Below are 15,146 nucleotides of genomic sequence, written 5' to 3' on the forward strand. Positions count from 1 at the left end.
TATTTGCCTTTGAGAGAGAGAGAGAGAGAGAGACAAAGCACAAGCAACAGAGGAACAGAGAGAGAGGGAGACACAGAATCTGAAGCAGGCTCCAGGCTCTGAGCTGTCGGTGCACAACCCGACGCGGGGCTCGAACCCACGAACCACGAGATCATGGCCTGAGCAGAAGTCGGACGCTTAACCGACTGAGCCACCCAGGTGTCCTTGAGTCTTCTTAGTCTGAGACCTGAAACCCCGTCTCTCTGCTCCAGCTACAGGCCGCTTTCCTCTGTTCCCATCTGCTTTGTGAGGTGTGGTTGGTCTCCAGAGATCACGGAAGGAGTGAATGGAAGCAGGGAGTGAGTAGAGAAGGTGTGTGCACAGGAGAATGGTGGACTCCAGCCAGCTGTCCCTGAAAGGGGGAAAACGGTGGCCCAGCGTTGGGCTGAGGAGTCTGAGTTTTAATAGCCGGCGGATGGTCTCTTCTTCAGGAGAAATGTCGTAATTCGCGGAGAGGTAGCCCTTCTGATCCAATCTGGTTACCTGTCCTTTGTTGGGAAGTGAGTGGGACAATTTCTCCGGCTCCCCGCCTCTTTGCCAGGGTTCAAAGAAGTATAAGGGGAAAACAGTTTTTGTTTTGCATTTATACTTTGCCAGATTTGCATAATCTGTGTTGAAGCCAGTGCAGTGTGAATCCCTAAATAAATTTCAGGCATTTAAATATTTAAAAGGATCCGTCCACAGTACTTTACTCACCCAAAGAATAAGTGCTTCCAACAAAGAAAATAACCCCCTTGCAGATGCAGCCCATACAGACTTTGTTCACCTTGTCACTGAATTATAAAACATTAATAGCAAAGCTAGAATTGGAACATTCGCCGACATGCCTGGCTGGCTCGCTTCCAAAATATTGTTTCCCTGGTTGGAGCATGCGGGACGGTTTGTTTAAAACTGGCAGCTGGCCAGGGAGCGGAGCTCTGACGCAATCACGGCGGTAACTACTTTGCTCCGACTGCTAATTTTAGGGCAGTTAAATCTGGGTGATGTCTGATGACTGCTGTCGCTGTGCGTCTGGTGGCGGGGAGCCTTCCAGATCCATCCTCCGGGCCCGGCACCGCGGTCCTCGGCTCCCTGCGCGATGGGCTGGCAGAGGCGATGCCGGGCTGGCACCGAATGTGAGCGGTGAGATGAGTTGGGGCAGGGCCCGCGCGGGGCTCCAGGGGACACCGTCTCTGATCTCACTGGTTTTCTGTGCCAGTCCCTCAACAGATCCGTATCCGAGGGCACCGGGCCGTGGGAGGTGTGGAGGACGGAGGCAAGTGTAAACAGAGGCTCTCGCCTTCCGCGGCCCCCCCCCCCCACCCCGATGACAACACGCTCTGCTTCTCCCTGCCCTCCCCGCCGGCGCTGGCTGGCTCAGCACCCAGCTGCTTCTGCCTTCTCCTTTTCTGGAAGAGGCAAAACTGAGGAGAAAGATGGGAATTTTTGGAGACCAGTTTGGAGCATCGTACAGAAGAGCAGAGTAGAGTTTTCTTGCTCTTGCAGGAGAGGGAGGTGGCGGGGAGGGGTTGCTTTGTGGCCATCCCGACCTCACTTCGCTTCCTGGACAGCGAGCATAACCCAGTTTCAAAACAAGGATCCCCAAGTCTTCCGTAAACGCTGGCATTCTGAGGTTGCCCGGTTAGCGGGAGGCGTCCTGGGGTGTGACACCCATGGGGGCAGGGGCCACTTACCTCGTTCCCTCCTGGGCTCCCGGTGAGCGTCCGGCACCATCAGAGAATTAATGGACCCGTAGCATTTCCGGCCTCAGAGGGCCCTTCTGGTCGTCTTCGAATCAAACTTCCTCATGTTCCTGATTCGGAAATTTAAGAGAAGGGTTTAACAGCCGGGCCCCCGTCGTGGAAGAGAATGGGCTGGCTTACTGGGTGAGACCCTGGGATAGCCGGGCTCTGTGGCTTGAAGGCCCCGTGGGCTGCTGAGCATATAGCGGGTTGCCTAGTCAAGAGAACATTCCAGAAGAAGGCAGGAGCCAAGTTATGCTTTGGCAAACGGTTAGGATTTGAATTTTCCACGAGGGGCCCTTAGACACAAGGACACTCCGGGCTCTGTAGAGACCGGCCAACGCAAGTAAACCCATCTCACTTAGTTGTTCATTTGAACCCAGTGTTGTCTACAACAACTCCCTCTGCCTGAAACAAAACTTACCTCCTTGCCTGGTTTAGGTTTTGCAACCCCGAAAACGGATTTCGTTATAAAAGCGACCTCAAGGAGAAGTGACGGACCGTGTTTTTGACATGGTGGTTAACTCACTCGTCTGTCACGTGAGGTAGTCAATCTGATCTCCCCCCCCATTGTAATTTGTTAAAAGTTATGTCACACACCTGAAGGAAAAAATATCGAAAGTAAATGATGAGCTTTATTTATTGTTTTTAACATCGAGGTATATAGATGATATCATATTAGTTTCAGGTGTATCACATGACAGTTGGCATTTCTGTGTGCTGTGAAATGATCACAGTAAGTCTGTTCACGATTTTTTTTCTGGGGATGACACCTTGTAAGATCTGTCTTCGCAACTTTGAAGCCCTTTAACTGTCCCGTATTATTCACTATAACACCACACTGTACATTACATCCTCGGAACTTATGTATTTTATGACTGGGAGTTTGTGCCTTTTGACCATGACGTTTTGGTGTGAAATTATTGAATCTGTTTCAGTTGTTTGTCTAGAAAATACACACACCAGTATTACAGTTGTAATCCAAGGTCACATGTTTTAAGACTTTAGGAATTTATAACTTTTGGTGATTGGTTGACCAGAGTGACTTATTTGAAAAATTATTCTGGGTAATCAAACTTTTATTTTTTATTTTTTTAAGTTTCAGTTATTTACTTACTTGTATATTTATTTTGAGAGAGAGAATGAGTGGAGGATGGGGCAAAGAGAGAGAAGGAGAGAGAGAATCCCAAGCAGTCTCCACGCTCTCGGCGCAGAGCCCGACGTGAGTCTCGATCCCAGGAACTGTGAGATCATGACCTGAGCTGAAATCAAGAGTCAGGATGCTGGGGCACCTGGGTGGCTCAGTTGGTTAAGCATCCGGCTTTGGCTCTGGTCACCATCTCACGGTTCGTGAGTTCGAGCCCCGCGTCGGGCTCTGTGCTGACAGCTCGGAGCCTGGAGCCTGCTTCGGATTCTGTGTCTCTCTCTGCCCCTCCCCCAGTCACGCTCTGTGTCTCTCTTTCAAAAATAAATAAACATTGAAAAAAGAAAAAAGGATGCTTAACCGACTGAACCACCCAGGCACCCCATGAGTAATCAGACTTGTAAACCGAGGCAGCAGGGCTTGGGAAGCATGGCCGTGGGCCGAGCATTTACCCTGTGGAGCACTGGTTCCCTGCCGGCCGGGGTCTCTCTGCTGTGTTGAGTTACCATCCATGCCCTCTTTCCGTAGCTCTTTGTCACTTTTAAGTGCCATGAAGTAGTAGAAAGTGCCAGCTAAGATTTGCATTCCCCTGTAAACTCTAAAACAAGAGATCTCAACATCATCACCGTAAACTTCCCCTCAGGTTTTTTATCACATGGATTTTTATTTATTTTTTTATTTTTTTAATTTTTTTTAACGTTTATTTATTTTTAAGACAGAGACAGAGCATGAACAGGGGAGGGTCAGAGAGAGAGGGAGACACAGAATCTGAAACAGGCTCCAGGCTCCGAGCTGTCAGCACAGAGCCCGACGCGGGGCTCAAACTCACGGACCGCGAGATTGTGACCTGAGCCGAAGTCGGACGCTTAACCGACTGAGCCACCCAGGCGCCCCTATCACATGGATTTTTAGACACCCAGAGAAGTTGCAAGAATTCTGTAGTACGGTGGGCACCATATATCCACCACCTAGGTCGTGTAAAGTGTTGGCATTTTACTATATTTGCTGCACACATATCCATGCAGCAGTCCAGTTTTGGGGGATGCATTTGAAAATAATGGTACCCATCAGTACACTTTGCTACCCTGTTCTACTTTTTTCTCTTCGCCATAGATAAGTTTTGCCCATGTTTGAACTTCATAGAAATGGAATCCTGCAGGATGCACTCTTTTGGGTTAAGGCTTCTTTCGCTCAGCATAACGTTTTCCTGATTGGCTATATGCTTTTATTTATTTTTTTTTTTTTAAATTTTTTTTTTGAACGTTTATTTATTTTTGGGACAGAGAGAGACAGAGCATGAACGGGGGAGGGGCAGAGAGAGAGGGAGACACAGAATCGGAAACAGGCTCCAGGCTCTGAGCCATCAGCCCAGAGCTTGACGTGGGGCTCGAACTCCCGGACCGCGAGATCGTGACCTGGCTGAAGTCGGACGCTTAACCGACTGCGCCACCCAGGCGCCCCGGCTATATGCTTTTAAATGCATCACCGCACCAGGCGGCCTTTCCCCTTGGTTTCGGGCTGTTTTCGAAGGTGGGATCGTCAAGGGATTTTAGGAGCAATTTCTTTCGGGTGTGTGTGTATTTTTCTTAAGCCTCATCTTCCCCTTTCCGAACAGGGATGTGATTTTTACACTTAATTTGGTCGTTTTCTCACTGGGTCTCTTCTTACCTCCCGCCCGTGCGTTCGGGGAGACCAGGCGCGCCTCTGGCCAGTTTGCAGACATTTGCCACCTGGTGGGCTCAGGCCGGTGCGAAGCTTTCAGCTGAGCCCTCTGCTTCTGAAGATTTAGATCGACACACGATCCCTTTACTTATTTATGTGTGCTACTTGGAAAATTTTAGGTAAAAGAAAATCCATCTATTTACTTTTGCAAAGTCTATGCTTGACCTTTGTGATTAACTTTTAAATTTTTTTTTTTTCAACATTTATTTATTTTTTGGGACAGAGAGAGACAGAGCATGAATGGGGGAGGGGCAGAGAGAGAGGGAGACACAGAATCGGAAACAGGCTCCAGGCTCCGAGCCGTCAGCCCAGAGCCCGACGCGGGGCTCGAACTCACGGACCGCGAGATCGTGACCTGGCTGAAGTCGGACGCTTAACCGACTGCGCCACCCAGGCGCCCCGTGATTAACTTTTAAAAGATGAAGATTTTGTAAGGCATCTCTGAGGAATAATTTCTAGTTCCGTTGCAATAAATTATTAAAGCCGAAATGTCCTGACTTCAGTTTTCAGACACTAGATAGAGGAGACTAACCCACAAAACCTACAAAATGAAGAGATTTTTTAAATCAGCTGCCGTGAGTTGATACCAGTTAGTGAAATAAAGTGCTTAAAAATAAAATGCTACATTGCTAAATTTACTTTTTTAAAATTTTGGACAGTGAGCAAGCACGATGCGTGGAGGGGCAGAGAGAGAGAGAGAGAGAGAGAGAGGGAGAGAGAGAGAGAGAGAGGGAGAATCCCAAGCAGGCTCCACACTGTCAGCACAGAGCCTGATGTGGGGCTTGAACCCATGGACTGTGAGATCATGACCTGAACCGAAAGCAAGAGTCAGAGGCTTAACCGACTGAGCCACCCAGGCGCTCCCCCCCCCCCCAAAATGCCAGAAATAAATTAACCGTGCCTTTTGCAGAAGGCCCACTATTACTGAAGCTCTGAGTTGCTAAACCTCTCTAGCTGGGCACAAACTAGTTAAGTTTTCGTCAGCAGGACTGGTGTATGTTCCGGTACGGTGACATTGGCCCTGCCTGTGGAGCAGTGGGCACGCACATGTCTTGCCTCGTTTGTCCGATACTTACCACACTCCCTTTTGTGCTGGGCACAGTTCTAGGGAGGGAGTCCGGTTATGGTGGGGGGGTGGGCAGACATGGGTGTTGTTCCAATGGCACTTGCATTCTGGAAGTATAGTTGGTCTATTAATATTTCTCTCAGATTTTTTTTTTTTTTTTTTAATGGGAGGCAGTGCTCTCTTCAAGTGCGGTTTAGCTCTGGGTAGAGGCAGGGAGGGTAACGTCTACTCGTAATGAGATTGCAGACAGAGTCTGTAACTCTGAAAGAAATGTTACTGGGGACATGGATTAGGAGATGTAATAAAGGACCTCGTCCCCTGTTTAAAATTCAGACTCATAATAGAAGGCTTAAGAGACACTCGATGAATGGAATAATGGGAATCATTTATTCTGGAGCCAGAGGGTTTCTTGGGAGCAGAAACCTTTTGAATGACTGCAGGGCCCTCCGGCTTATGGGCCATTCAGGAGCAGGTTCCACGGGAGTCCAAGGGCCAGCGCCCAGTCCGAGAAGAGCCGTGATGGGGTCCTGGGGCAGATGGCAGGGAAACAGCTGTGCATGCGATTCCCGCCCCCCTTCCCCCGATGAGCTGACGTCACATTGCTTTTGCCCCCAAAGAACGGCGCACTATGCCCCCAATGCCGGCACCTTGACAAACTCTTAAAGGGCCAGCCTGATGGGTCGAAGTGGCTGCTTTGGAGACCATGAGGAGCAGATCATGAGTCTGTCCGAGCTCAAGGTGGGCAAGGTCAGCGCACCTTGAGTGTCAAGGATGTGGAGGTGGGATGCGGCTGCCGTGCCTGGGCTCTGAGTTCTGTGTTCTCCAGGGTTATCCCGTGGCTTCCAAGCATGTGCAGAGTAATCCTGGGTATAGCAAACAAAATATTCCTTCCAGAGGGTCAGCTCATAACATGGGGTCTGAACATGAGTTTATTTCCCTCGGAATGTTTGGGAGAAAAGACTTCCCTCCGCTCACTTGCTCTACGTTGAGGGACTGCCTCCAGCTTTGGATCTGAACTCTTTTCCTAGAGATTAGGAGTGTTCATGAGCCCGAAGGAAGGTCTGCAAAAGAGAGAGAACATAGAGATTCGGTTGTATTTGTCACTTCGCACCGATAAAATTAAAAAGTGGGGGAGGACTCCTGGTCGAAATAAACGACACTTGAAATTGTTTCAAGGATGGAAAGGCTGGATGGTTTTTATTTTTCACAGGAGCATCATGGCGTTTTGATCATTCATGGCCCCTCAATTGCTGCTGTCTGCTCAGGATATGTTACAGATGGGTTATGCTGATTTTGCTAATTTTTGCCAATAATTTAAGCATGGAAGGATTCAGGGAACCTCCCGAGCGATAAGAACACAGCTGCTGAGGATAACTTTGAGAGAAGAGGAGTATGTCTTGAGCCTCTCACATGATTTGGGGGCAGTAGCCACAGCTAAGCAGCTGCAGATGGCGTGTTTTCAGCTCGCACTGTGGCAGTTTGGGAGTTTTCTCCATCTTTTTGTTTGTAGCGAACAAAAGAGCAGCGCGGAACTGAATCGGCTAGATCAAGTGTATATAAATTCTACGGACGGTGTCTCTACTCCATCTTGACTGAAATATTAAACTTCTGCCTCAGGAAGGGAAAACCGACCCGGTGATTTACTGGTGTCTGATTAAACCCCATCTTCACATGCCTCTAGAATGTGTGTGCTTTGACTTTCCGTCAATGGGTAAACATTTACATTGGCCTTTGCCCTTAGAAATTCACTATTCTAGCAAAAAAAACCAATGAAACAATTTCTGCTTTTGCTGTTCCGTGAAGCGTTCTGCAGCATCTGGAAGGGAGGAGGGGCCTGGATTTCAGTATTAATTCCTTTAGTTTGCAGGAGAAAGGAAAGGCTTCTAGAGGAGGGCTTGTCAGGGGTCACGTCTTCATGGGGAGAAGGGGAGGAGATGCCAAAGAAATCACAAATATTCTAATAATCCTCCCGGAAGTGGCTTGTACACACCCCCTCCCACTGCTCTCTGTTATTGTTGGACTCCAAAGAAAGGCCTGCTGGACCTGCCTCTACTCCCCTGGGTGATTCTTTCTTGTGTTCAGAACCTTCTTGACTTCCTGTTGCTCTGATGCTGGGCATGTTCTGTGCGTTAAAAAAAGCATATGGCTCCTCAATGATCCTATTCTGTGCTCCCTAAATCCAGATGAACCAGTCCGACCTACATCAAGGCTTTTTTTTTTTTTTTTTTTTTTTTGGCCACTATATCTTTTTTGTTCTTGAGTTGCATAACTTAATTGGAAGTTTCCAGAAGGCTGATCCTTCTCATCTTGTCTTTATAGTTAGTGTCTCTGTTTTGTTCCAGTTTTTTGTTGTTGTTGTTGTTTTAATTGCTGAGTCATGGGAACACATTTTCACCCAGCACTAAGTGGAAATGTAGGCTTAACAGGCCCTGAAATGCAGTTTTTTGTAGGCGTGTCCCTGATTGCCTGTAGGCCCCTGCCTCCGACCCAAGGCCGCCGGGTCCTCCTAGAGCTCAGCCCTGGTCACAGGTTTTTCATCTTGGAATGTTTCGATTCCAAATAATTTTCAGAATCAGTGGAAGACAGTTCCATGTCTGACACCTGGAGATATTCCCCTTGACTCCATAGTGAAAGTGAGAGATTGCTAGAGAAGACCTATAACTTTGCTTTCTACTTCTTTTTTTAAAATGTTTTATTTATTTTTTGAGACAGAGGGAGACAGAGTGCAAGCGGAGGAGGGGCGGAGAGAGAGGGAGACACAGAATCCAAAGCAGACTCCAAGCTCTGGGCTGTCAGCGCAGAGCCTGATGCGGGGCTAGAACCCACGAACCATGAGATCATGACCTGAGCCCAAGTCAGATGCTTACCTGGCTGAGCCACCCAGGCGCCCCTGCTTTTTACTTCTTGTATGGGACTTCTATAGCCATCAAGACTTTTTTTTTCTTCTTTACATGTAATATTTTTTCTTTAAATGTAGTATTAAAGGTCTTAGGCAAATATTAATATTTTCAGTAATACGTTTTGGAGGGGAGACATTGTGACTCCAGTGCTGCTGCTGACCATCCCACTCCTTCTGGTAGACAAGTCCAAGGTCGCAGAGCATCCACAGCCCTCTGTGCCTTGGGCCTATTGTTAGACCATATAGAATTTTTCAAAAAATGCATTCTTGAAATGTGAGTGAAGGTCGCTATGCGGACAGAGCCGATTCCCCACCCCACCCTCTTGCCCCACTGTATTGCCTTTATTCTGTTTCATTTTATATATTCACTTTGTTTTACTTTTATCAGGCACCTGCCCTGGCCTTCTGTTCAATTCAGAGTTAGGGAGAGAGATTGAAATGGTGCTTTCTCTCAGCCCCGAGAGGAATAAAACAATATTTTATTGTTTACCCAGATCTCTTAGTATAATTTCTCAGGTATTTCACGAAACAAAAACTGCAAAAATTAGCAAGGATGTTACCTCCCTTCCATCTTCGGTTACAATTACACGCATAACTTTGTTCTACAATCATAACCAAGTAACAGTTATTAGTAAAAGAGCAGTTCCTCATACTAAATGCTCATAACACATTTGTAACAAATACCACTGTATATCAGTGCAGTTGACCCTTGGACACCGTGGGGGTTGGGGGCTCTGACCCCCCAAACAGTCGAAAATCTGCATGTAACTTTTAACTCCCCAGAACTTAACTACTAATAGCTTACTGTTGACCAGAAGCCTCACCGATGACGATTAACACTTACTTTGTATGTTATGTGCATCACATACGGTATTCCTACAGTAAAGCTGGAGAAAGAAAATGAAATTAAGAAAATCATTAAGGAAGAGAAAGTAGGTTTCCAGTACTGTACCGTATTGGAAGAAATCTGCATAGAAGTGGACCCACGCAGTTCGAATCTGTGCTGTTCAGTGGTCAACTATTTTTAGAGATTTTGATGTGATAAATGAGCTTGCCTGCTTCTTGCTTATTAATTTCTCTAATCAGGGACAGATTGATGATGTCTGTTTACAGGGGATTATATGTGTCTGGATAGTTTCTATGTTTTGTTTGAACCACACTCATTGTAGAGAGACCCTTTGACATGAAGTACTTTGATGGAAATGGAAGAAGAGATTTTAAAGTACATTTGGCAAGTTCAGTTTATATAGCATTTTATGCTTTTATCTGAAAATCAACAAATGATGTATTTCCAACTTGATCTTTGATTTCTCATTGGGGGCCAGGTCAGAAAACTTATTCTGCAAAGTAGTAGACCATTTGTCTTTTGATGAACAAAAAGGATTTTGTGTACTTTTGTGTTATATTTGACAACATCATAATACTGTCCTGATCAGGATTAGTCACGTGACTTACGTGTTCAACAATTTTCGAACTGGTTTCCAGGAGGTTTGATGTGGGTGATTATCCTGACTTAGCTTTCAGAGAAACTAGATTAAAATTGTGGAATACAAACCATTAGAAAAGAAGTTCCTCTGTGTGTGTGTGTGTGTGTGTGTGTGTGTGTGTGTGTGTGTGTGAGTGAAAACAGCTGCCTCTTCTTTAAAGTTGGGGTGTGGATTAGTGTTAGATAATGTGTTTGATGTCATGAAGACTGATCTGTAGCGAGGAGGTAGCTACTAGTGGGTAGGGAAGTTCTTACAGAGTTTATGAAAAAAAAAATTTTTTTTAATGTTTATTTTTGAGAGAGACAGCGCATGAGCTGGGGAGGGGCATAGAGCGAGAGGGAGACACAGAATCTGAAGCAGGCTCCAGGCTCCGAGCTGTCAGCACAGAGCCCGATGTAGGGCTCCAACTCACGACGTGTGAGATTGTGACCTGAGCCGAAGTCAGACCCTTAACCGACTGAGCCACCCAGGCGCCCCTGTGTTTATTTACCTTAAAAGAGAGTGTGTGTGCACACACACACACGTGTGAGTGGGGGAGGAGCAGAGAGAGAGAGGGAGAGAGAAAATCCCAAGCAGGCTCTACGCTCAGTGCGGAGCCCGACATGGGGCTTGATCCTACTATCATGAGATCATGACCTGAGCTGAAATCAAGGAGTTGTAAGCTTAACCAACTGAACCACCCAGGGGCTCCTATATATTTTTATTAAGAGGAGGACCCTGTACATGTAAATGGTTAAGGGCTGTGCTAAGGAGGAAGGGATCTACCCGAGGAAGGGATGATACTGAAAATTGATCCCCTGATCCCCACGCCTGGGGATCCCCACACCTGGGGATCCCAGCCTATGTTGTATTTTTGTTATTTCAAAGTCACTTGTACCTATGGCAGGTGGTCTGTCTTCTGCAGCAGGGTCCCCGGGTTCTCTGTCCGTTTCCCTCAAGAGGCGAAAGATGGATGGTGTACGGGTGGGAGGGAACATGACCCAGCAACCCTGCACCTGTGCCCGAACACTTTCAGTGAAGCAGCTCTTCCGAGGCCCCGGGTCAAAGATTAATGGAGAAGAAGCAAAGAAGGGACAGTGAAGTTTTCCTTAACCCTCTGTACTGCGAGCCCTGCTTCCCACGATTTCTAGGGTAAGCGCTGTGCAACCTTTAATAAGGAAGAGGCTAATAATTGGGTGGGGATACAGGGTGGGGAATTCAGCCCAACAAAATAACCACAATTGGTGCAAAAGATTTATGTGTAAGGATCCTCAAAGCAGTATTAGTTATGATGTGAAAAACTGGAAAAATACTGGCTGTAAAGCATTAAATTATGATTCTCCATATGATCACGTAATTTAAATCAATTAAATATCTTGTTTTATAGGGCCATTTAATCACGTGGGAAAATGTGCACAGAATATTAAGTGAAAACGTTTTCTTGCTAAGCAGTATATATAATGGATCCCAGTTTTGCAGGAAAATTAAATATGCATATGCATTCTCAGAACAAGGATACATTAAAGAATTTACAGTGGTTATTACTTGTGGTTATGTGTAATTATCATTTTCTTTCCGCGTTTGTTTTCCAGTTTTTCTAAAATGAACATATTAATTTTGTGAGAGGAAAAAACATAGTATTAAAGTACTTGAATTCTATGACTCCGTTATATGTATCCTTAAAAAAAAGTAGTTTGTTTCAATAAAGTTTCCTGGTTCAGTGTAGTGTGGATTTATTTTATTACATAATCTTCTTGATTTGTTCTTTGGAGTATAATTAAAAGAAGTATTTAAGGCCCAGAATTAGCAAATATTTATTAGATATTTACTACGTATTCTAAACCTACTTATCAGAAAGCACTTACAATCCGAGGTTAGTGTCATGTAGGCAGATCTCCTTTGAAAACTGTTACTTGGCTGATACTATATGTTGAGTTTAAGCACTATATATTTTTAACCTTTTGACTACCTTCTTTCATTTAAACTTGTTACATAGGAGAAAATACATGTATGTATACCATATAGGCATTAAATCAACCTACTTTCAGGAGATTGATTTTTTACTATTAATAATATATTTTATTGGTAAGGCACTGAATGCTTTTATTTATTTATTTATTTATTTATTTATTTATTTATTTCTAATTGTTTTTAATGTTTATTTTTGAGGGAGAGAGAGACAGAGTGAGAGCGGGGAGGGACAGAGAGAGAGAGGGAGACACAGAATCCGAAGCAGGCTCCAGGCTCCGAGCTGTCGGCACAGAGCCCGACGCGGGCCTCGAACTCAAGAACCGTGAGATCATGACCTGAGCCGAAGTCGGATGCTTAACCGACTGAGCCACCCAGGTGCCCCGGCACTGGATGCTTTTATATACATTATTTTGTTGAATCCTCATAGCTAGTATTCCTGGACAATGAGGACATCTTTCTTAGTGGGACTAAGAATTAAGTTAGAGACTTCGGCATTTACTCTCAAATTACTGTTGTCGCTCTTTGCTTATCTTTGAGAGCAGAGATACCTTGATTCGGATAACATCCATGTGTTTTTGGCAGTGTCATTGCCAGCCCTTTGATACTGTGCTTTTTGACATTTACATTAAAAATAAAAATTAGCTAATTTGTAAGTTATAAGGTCTCAAAAAGTAGTTCATTCTTCCTTCACGCTTGTTAATGCTTCTATTAAAATTCCGGAATGGCTTATTAAATTAAGTGCAGTGTCAAAGGCTAATTGTCTCTCCGTGAATTATCTACATGACTTATGAAAGCACGATTTAAGAATTATGTTTGAATAGCAAGTCTGAAGTCAGTTTTTAGTATCTATCGAATTGTAACGATCGTGGATGAAAAGTATTAATAGATGATGAAGTCCATGCCTGTGCTACAAAAGACGCCTCTAAAATCTATCCAGCGTTAATGTCCTTGAAATCGCTTGCCCTTCTTAGCATCACATGCCTGAGGCACAAACGGGTGGTCTGAATGTCTCACGCAGCACGGCCTGATGGATCAGAAAGCCGTGACAGCGTCTGTGGCGACAGCCAGCGTTCCGGTGGGGGTTCGGGCACTGTGGTGACCTAGGCTTTGACTGTGACTGAGCACTGCACTTCCTTGGGCAAGTGGTACCTCGATTTGCACAACTCAGAATGGGGATGTGAGGCCCGCTGTGGAAGATGGTTGTGAGCTCACGGAGGGCGCTCGTGCAAGTGCTTTGCCTGCTGCTGGCACGTGTAAGTGCTCGGCGGCTCCCAGTTGCTGTTCCTCGTGTGCGTTATTTGAGCATCGAGCACGTGCTACAGGAGCCCATGCCTGTGCTTACGCTCAGGGAGAGAAGACAGCTGGAAAAGAAAGGAATACGACTGCCTAGAGAAGCTGAGGGAGTTTTGAATGAATACAGCTATTTTTTTTTAAAAGAACGCGAAGGAAATCAAGTTTTAAGCCGAGGGTTAATATTTCCTCTCATTAGTGATAATGAGAGTCGGAAACAAAGTTGATTTGAAAACAGTTGGTTTGGATTCTTGCAAAGGAGGTGCCCTCCATGCTGGACAACCTGCTGGGATCCTTTGAAGATAAGAGTCCGGGTGTGCTGGGTCTTTCTGCCTGCTGGACTCGGCCCCTGGGGTGGGATCAGCTCCATTTGTTTGAAAAAGTGCCACCAGCTGGTATTAAAGGAGATAGTTGTGGTGACAGGTAGGTGTAGGATGACAAAAGAGAGACTTTAAAAAAAAAAATTTTTTTTTTTTTTTAACATTTATTTATTTTTGAGAGACAGAGAGAGACAGAGCATGAGGAGGGGAGGGGCAGAGAGAGGAGGAGACACAGAATCCGAAACAGGCTCCAGGCTCCGAGCTGTCAGCACAGAGCCTGACGCGGGTCTCGGGACTCACAAACCATAAGATCATGACCTGAGCCGAAGTCAGATGCTTAACTGACTGAGCCACCCAGGCGCCCCCAAAAGAGAGACTTTGTAAAGCAGACTGTGCACGTATCATGTCTGTTCCCATCAAACTTCCTGATCTTGACTTCGGAAGTTGAAAGGTGTTTATTTTTATTATTTTTATTTTTTTGCTAGATACCCTTTTACTTCGAACCTTCCTGATAGTTTCTGTTGGGGCCCAGAGAAAGAAATGACCTTGGTAAAGACTTGCAGCGGGTGTGGTCTTGTAGCTGGTGTCGGAGCAGGGCCTGAGTGCCCCATGTGTATCTTATCACTGAGCGAGAGGACACTGCCCGGTTCTTGCTGTGCCCCCAGCACCCAGCAGGGCGCTCATCCCTCAGCACTCTGCGGTTCCTGGTCTTGTGAATCCTCCTGCTGGCCCCAGTCCCCGTCCTTTGTGACTTGCCCTCCTTGTGACCATGTCGAGTACTAACCCCCCTGCCCCCCTTCTCTCTCCCCTCCGCTTCTGTGCACCACTCTCTCGCATGCTGTGACTGCCTTTGGACATTTCTTCTCTGCCATGGCTGGCCTCTCCTTCCTGAATACCTTCGAGATGTTGGGGTCCCTTCTGTTTGCTCTCGCTCTGGGTGATCCTACCTTCCTAAGTGGCTTGTTTCACTACCTCTGTGATGGTGACCTCCAAATCTTTACCTGTCTGACCTTTTTTCCACCCACCTTCTAGCCATCTTCTGGGTATTCTTTATTTTATCGTATGTTTTTGAGAGAGAAACATATAGCGCGAGCAGGGGAGGGGCAGAGAGAGAGGGAGCCACAGAACCTGAAACAGGCTCCAGACTCTGTGTTGTCAGCACAGAGCCTGACGCGGGGCTCCAACTCGTGAACCGTGAAACCGTCGACCTGAGCCGAAGTTGGACGCTTAACTGACTGAGCCACCCAAGCGCCCCTGGGTATTCTTGATACATTTCAAAGAAGTGAGTCCATTTTGGATCGATGATCTTCCCCCACAAATGTCTCTTACCCTCTTTTCCCCTTTGTACCAAGCTATCACATGGACCTAGTCTGCGGGTTAGACAAAGCTTGGTGTCCTCCTTAACTCAGTCCTAATGCCACATCTGTCCACTTGTATGCCAGCATCTACTAGTTGTGCTTCAGAAATCTTTTTAAAAATAATTAATTAATTAATTTTAAGCGCAAGGG

The 15,146-nt window shown here is 46.0% G+C and overlaps 1 protein-coding gene across 8 annotated transcripts in view; it reads left to right on the forward strand.

The window, feature by feature from the left end:
• The window catches only part of SIPA1L2 (signal induced proliferation associated 1 like 2), a 223,199-nt gene that overhangs the window by 9,271 nt on the left and 198,782 nt on the right, over nt 1–15,146 (forward strand). The window contains exon 1 of one of the 8 annotated variants that reach the window (XM_086679673.1): nt 34–1,161. The exons of 6 other annotated variants lie outside the window; for them this stretch is intronic. The gene's annotated coding sequence lies outside the window, so the exon portion shown is untranslated. Of the gene's footprint in view, nt 1–33; nt 1,162–15,146 lie in introns of those variants that run through there. One more of the 8 variants, XM_086679675.1, reaches the window with a different exon arrangement.

This window comes from Puma concolor, chromosome D2 (genome assembly GCF_028749965.1).
Source record: "Puma concolor isolate L17-30 chromosome D2, mPumCon1.1.hap2, whole genome shotgun sequence".
Taxonomy (NCBI): domain Eukaryota; kingdom Metazoa; phylum Chordata; class Mammalia; order Carnivora; family Felidae; genus Puma; species Puma concolor.